The sequence below is a fragment of the Xenia sp. Carnegie-2017 genome, unplaced genomic scaffold (assembly GCF_021976095.1).
Source record: "Xenia sp. Carnegie-2017 unplaced genomic scaffold, XeniaSp_v1 HiC_scaffold_22, whole genome shotgun sequence".
Classification (NCBI taxonomy): Eukaryota; Metazoa; Cnidaria; class Anthozoa; order Malacalcyonacea; family Xeniidae; genus Xenia; species Xenia sp. Carnegie-2017.
In genome coordinates, this window is record NW_025813485.1 from 12484180 (window position 1) to 12491302 (window position 7123).

Genomic DNA, 7123 nt, shown 5'->3' on the forward strand with positions numbered 1-7123 from the left:
CCTTCTAATATAAAAAACATTCAACCTGCTACGATAGCAATCCGGTATAGCATAGTCGTAATGTTGGATGATTTTAACAAAGGATTTTCCCTATTTGCAATGAAAATTTCATCCAACATGGCGAGCATTTCATTGTTCTCTTACTCCCAGGGGGATGATTGCAACCCACCAATACTTACCAGTAACTGAAATTATTGACTTTCTTGTAACCTTCTATAGTCTGCAAAGTTTTATCAATCTACACGAGAGGAGAATGTTATTTTTGTTAACGAATCCCGTCTAATCATCCCTGGTATTTGCACAATATTTTTTCTAGAAAGTTGCTACGCCAATTTGTACTTACCCAAGTTCTTAAGTTTTCTGTCATACTTAAATATTCGGATGAGTTTGGATTATTCGATGCATCTGTAAACTTCTGATTTGTTATCGTCAGATTAACTTGAACAAACTTTGCTAATAGGAAAATAAAATTTTTGTGATTCTTCTTGAATTTTGAAGTTCCTGAGATATGTTCATACAGTCAGAGATTGTGACAGATAAAGTTATTTGTTGTGTTTATAACCATTTGATTCATGTAGTAAGGTGGTATGATCATGCGCAAATGTCACTTGAGGAATACAATGAGCTTCATTTATTTCTCAAAGTTTTGCGAAAGAGTTAGCTGGCAAAATGTTTTAGATATCCGTGAATTATATCTGGTAGATACATCTCAAAAAACTTTTTAAGTTTTTCGTAATGATTTTGTTTGACATGAATCACACGACTTACTTGGATTTGCTCCTCGTTTGGCTTGCTTTGCTCATCTGCTCCTCTAAACAAACGACGTTTTGTTAAGTGTTAGGTTTATATTAATGTTAGGGAAACGTGAAAAGTTTAGGCACACAATTGAGCTGATATAAGACATCATTTAAATCTTCTTAAATACCGTCACGAATAGATGGACAAGAGAAGGGAACGTAGATACTGTCGCCATATTGCCTCCAGAGACTGTGATTATTTTTCGTTTCTTTCATGGGAAGATAAACGCCGTTCTCGTTCAAACAATCGTGCCTTTTCATTTCAAACACTTCAAAACAAAACGACAACTGTAAAATGGCAAATGAAATTTGAAAGAGCACAGAAATTGTTGTTCCATGAAATTTCCTCCCACTGTAAGTTACCAGTTTACTGGATGGCACCGTGTTTCGACTTTATTCCAAAGCCATCATCAGAGAATATATAATATATTAATCCTAACACGGTTTTTAATATGCACATGAAAAACATGTGACTTGGACGAGAGATTTGTACTCGCGAGTTAAAGACCGCATATTAAAAACCGTGTTAGGATTAATATATTATATATTCTCTTTAAGTTACCGAAGTATGAAATTGCTCACTTCAAAATACTTCATATTGCTAAAGCAAACGATTTCTTTGTGAGGCTTACATAAGTCATAAGATAGAGTAGCTATGTGCTATAAGATGACTTGCCTTGTTTAGGTTTTAATGGCAAGCAGATTTGGTTGAGTGCTTTTAGACAACACTAGCAACGATGCTTCATTGGGATTAATCTGGATGCCAGCAAAACGTACTCAAGGCAAGTTATGTATTAATTAACGTACTTATCTCCGAAGCGATAGTTGTGACTGTATAAGGAATATGTTGTATTTCCTCAAGAAATGCCCATATGCCAAGCTTCAGACGTTCTTTCTCTTCATTTTGTTTGAGACGAGTCTCGACCGTATTCATTATGTCTATCCCTCTGTCAAGCAGACTCTTGAGCTTTCCAACTTTCACACTGTCATCATTAGGATCCGTTATCGTTCTATTCGTTGGTGAAAATGCTTCACGATACTTGTGAGTTTTGATAGTGACAAAAAATGAGTACATGTTAGCTAATTTTGTTCATTTGTGATATATTTATTAGAAGATAAGGAGTCTGTTACAATATGATGAATGTACTTTTTAGTCTAGACAGCCACAAGTCTTATTAAAAAATTTAAAAACTACAAAAAAATTCCACCCAATTCATTTTGCATTGTGTTAAGTGCCACTTAATTGTTGAATGTAGATTCACTTTAACAGAAGAATAAGTAAAAATACCTTATTTTCATTTGACACGATTTCTTTGATTGCTGTATTAAGAAGTCTTTTTTCTACCAAATTCTAAACAACAACAGTGCCCATTGATTGTAATGTCGATGACGTCAAGTCAAATATGCAAATTGCACTTTGCGTGCATCCTACGTAGTTGTCCTACCTCCCCCCCCTAATAGATTTAGATTTGCAACGGTTGTAAACCGGCAAAAAACTCATTACGTGCCCTTGAACCAAAACCAAAAAAATTTTCCTCTTGTTAAACATACAGAAAAGCTCAAAGAGCTACCGAAAGATAACACCTAAAATTTGTTTTATTATTTAGCATTTAGGTCAATTTTTTGCTTTCATATATTTATTTAATCGGACAGATTCCTTAGGTGTTTCACTGAAATTGTACTTCCATGTGCTACTCGTTACATATACATAGCTATGTTTGTAAGAATATCACTAGATATGGCTGTGTTATAATTTATTTTTATCATAATACTGACCAATACTGTCGTATTTTCAACTCTGTTGTCTTCAGCAAAATGGCAAATCCTGCATAGAAGAAAAATATACTTTTGAACTCTTAAGATGTGGTTCATGTACAGAATTGGTGCGCGAGATTGCAAATTGTAATTAAGGTGGGTTTCACTGCTCATCCAAACGTATAAGTTAACTGTTATTTGAATCTGTCTTAGGCTATATATGTATATGGTGTTTGCTAAGTAAGAAAGCCTTTGACACTAAGAAAATATACACCCCTTTTTTGAAACTATAACTTTAATTTAGCTTACATGTAATTAATTTAGCAAATGATTGGATGGAAAAAATGTTATTCTCCCTATTCATTTTTTATTGAAGTTGCGATTATTTTCGACTGAACGTAACAGTGACAGACATACACCCTCCAAAAGTTATCAAGTTATGTGATTCTCAAGACATGGAAAATGTACAAAAATGCATTGGGTAATTTGGGTTTGGAAAAAATTGAAAGTGATTTTCAAGGAGCCTCCCCACAAACATTGAAACAACTAAGTCCTCACAATTTTTATTGACGTATGTTTAAAAGGATGCGTCAAATTTTCACATTTTACTCAAACAAACTAATTTTATGATTATACGATGTCAATATAATGAGCAAAATATTTTACTTTGTAATTTGTCAAAATAACCTTGTTCTTTATTCCTCCTTTACTACTCGTGACAAGGTTTTCTTTTTTATAAAAAGTAGACATTATCACACAATATATTACGAAGAAACTGCAGAAAAAGCCATTCGGACTGTCTGTGGGTGTTTTTTTTTATTTTGTATTTCGGGGTTTATATTATTGTTCATTGCTACATAATTGCTAGCACCATTTTTTATGAATATAGCATACTTTGTCGATTTGAAAGTAAAAAACGATCAAATATATAATTACGCTGCGTTGCTAAGTTTAAAGATTGTGTTGATAACCACTCGCAGATAGGATTATTTAATGGAGAAAGGACACACGGAAGAAAAGGTTTTTTATTGAATGTTTGATCCAATTAAGAAAGTTTTTATCTAGCCTAGCTATATCTAAAATATGCCTTCGTTTGATACCCTCATTCGTTAAAGTGCAGTGAGCATCTTTTGTATTATGAATATTTGCAAAAACGGCAGGTGTTTGAGTCGCAATGCGTAAGTTAATTCTGGCGAATAAAGGCCGATCATGCAACATTACTCGAATCACTCTTTCTTGAACATCTAATGCAACAACATAGTTTTTTGTGACAAATATATTTGATGCAAAACAAGATTTCGTTTTTACCGTATGAATTGTAAGTTGTGAAACAACACCACATCAACGTCAGCATCGCTCGCCTTCCAAAACTTATGCGTTTCCAAATTGCCCGTAAATTGAACACTGACTTCATGTTGAGGAAATTTGCTAGCAAATTCGGTTTTTTACATTCGAGAAACTAAAAATGGTAAAATTTTACATTTCGACCATATTTAATCCACCTGCAACGATGACGAAATCTAATTGTAATAGATGAACTTGTCTGCTATTGCATGCTTGGCTAAAAACAACTGCGAAATTTAAACACTTTAAATAATTCATTGTCAGTCGTTGCTCGTATGCAAGGTCTCATGTAAAGCTGGAGTGATTCTATAATGCATACATACAAGTATCGTAGATGCTGCAAAAGCCGGCAAAGTCGGTTCCAAACTGCAAAAACAGCGAGAAAAACTCCAAAGACAGTCAAGAAAGTTTTTGAAGTATATATTTGCGCTACATAGATGAAATAAAAGGTTGCTAAAGTTCTTTCTTTGCAATATGGTCACCTGTTATGCTGATAATTGCCGAATTATACATGCCGAATTTTTAAGAGATATTCACGTGAATGATAACAATCATTAAAAATGCATGGTTGGTAGTCGTAAACATTAAGGCTTTGTTTCATACATTTCCAAACACAAATAATTGGCAAAAGTCCCGAAAAGAAAATTTAACAACATTAGTTTCGATTGTCTATCAGTGTACATTTATACGTACATAGTCCAAATCTAAGTGCGCCCGGTTGTCTCTTAGCTATACTGCGCATGCTTGCAGGTCAATAAATTGTTTGTCAATGTGTTATTAATTGCAAGTATACTGTCGTAATTATAAGTTTCAACTTGCGTCATATTCCTTGGTTACTGTAGAGGAAGCCGCCTACATTTTTAAAAACAGGAAGACAAATGCTGAAATTTAGGATAGCTAAAAACATATAAAAAACATTAGTAAAACCTTGTCATATTTCATGAATTCAGAAATATCGCCGCCTAAACACAATTTGAGCACTGAATTCGATAAAGCGTCTGCACTTGTTCTAATGTGTGGTCCATTATCTTCTTAAGATCTTGCCCACACCTTGACATCTGACAATTCAAAATCACAAAAGACGTTAGATTCGAGAGGTTACATTAAATGTTTCACTTAAACCGCTGGTAAAATCGAATTACTAAACATTGTCCATCCTATATGCCTGGTATTGCTAAACTAAAGAGTCCTTCAAATTGAAGCAGAGAATCAAGTCACTATATATCTCTTACATGTCCTGTATATACTCACACCTGTCCACTTTTTCTGTCTACGTTTTGTGTCTACCTTTTGACCATCTTTTTGTCCACCTTTATGTCAATTTTTGTCTACCTACACGTTTACCTTTGTGTTTACCTTCATGTCTACATCTAGCATGGTCTAACTTTTGTCTAGCTTCATGTCATAGTTTTGTGTCTACCTCTGTGTCCTATTTGTGTTAAAACTAACAAGTTATTTCAACTCCTTGGTTTGTGTCTACTTTTGTTCGTTTTTTTCTTTGTTTGTGTCCTATGTTGGTTATGCATCTTCATTGTATCGACAAACTTTTCTTTTAAGAAAAAATCATAATTAAGTCGGGACTCGCGCCAATTATTTGTGAAAGTGAGATAAAGTCTCTCAGAACTGAGCCACTTGCTCTTCACATGCTTTTCAACTGTAGAAGTTTAACCTGTATCAATGTTGACATGACTGTAAGATAGAAAGTTGACTAGATGATTCATGAACATGATTAGCTACATGTTTAAATGACTTAACATGATTTTACGACTAATGCAGACTACACTTTTTCAATTGCATGTCTTTCATGTCACCTTTTATTAAATAACATATTAACAAGCATTAATTTTGTGTTTGATTTTTTGAATACATTTTGCATCAAAGTTTTTCTCTATGTTTTGTCTACCTTTTTGTGTCGATCTTTTCTTCACCTTTCGTCCATCTATTTTTGCACTTTTTGCATGCCTTTTCGTTTGCGTTTCTGTCTACCCTTTTGTGTCAAACTTTTCCTACATGACGACATAAACGAAATTCTAAAAAGTCATTATTGTAAATAGCTATCAACAAAAATGAGTAAATAACTCTAATGGAAAGAATTGCACATTCTCAGATTCAAAACCAACTTGTTCTCTTTCGCTCAATAGTTAAAGAAAAATGGGTAAATACGCCCAAAACTGCTAGTGGTCGATGTTGAGCGTACGGCTCGATTGGCTATAACTAACCTCTGTGCACAAGGTCCTTGGTGCCCCGGAGTTGGTTTCAGTTTAGATCGTAGATTGACGATTTAATGCAATGTGTGAAGTAGGTGATGTTTTGGCGTTCTGTTTACCTAACCTTACCATTTACACATATCGTGTACATATATATACTCATTGTCTCGCAATCTTAACCAACCAGGCATTTACGATTCCTTACCCATTTTGTGTGTATGGACCACCATTCCAGCTTCAAGACTTACAACAAGCCATACAACAACCTCCCCCCCTGAAGGATTCGAACAACCTGATACATCAACCTGAGAAAACTGCATCTAATACACTCGATCAGAGAGTGTATGAGATTATAAATGAGAAAGCTGGCAAATTTAGTCTATTAATGATGTTTCCATATGATCTCAGAAGCAAGGTGAAACCACCCGACATCTAGCCATCAGGATTAGAGAACACATAACTTCCGACAAAAACTCATACATCTACAAACACCTACTAAAAAATCCTAACTGCAAATCCAAATACACTCGCTCATGTTTCACTATCCTAGACACCGCCAACACTCAATTTTCTCTAAAACTTAAAGAAGCCTTACACATGCGCAAACAAAAACCTGATCTTAACAAATAAATTCAACATTTTAACACTATTTTCCAATTGTAAATATTCAAACTTGTTTCTATCGCACTCATAATACTTGCCATGTAAATATCACTAATATTTTATCACACCTTACCTTTTACTTATTAACACGCATCATGTATCCTATTATAAATTCAACATGGTAAATAACTTTACTTCATTCTTACACTGAAGATGACGTAAGTCGAAATATGTTTATTATAAAATTTTGTCGTTTATTTTAAATGCCTAATGATAATGTGTTTTAATCAATTAAAAGTATAAATACTTCATATAGTGACAAAGAAACAAACCTAGTCAGTAGAATGTACTTTAGCTATATTCTGCGATGTTTTATTCGACTATATTTTGAGAGTTTGTGAAGCTACTCTTTGGCAT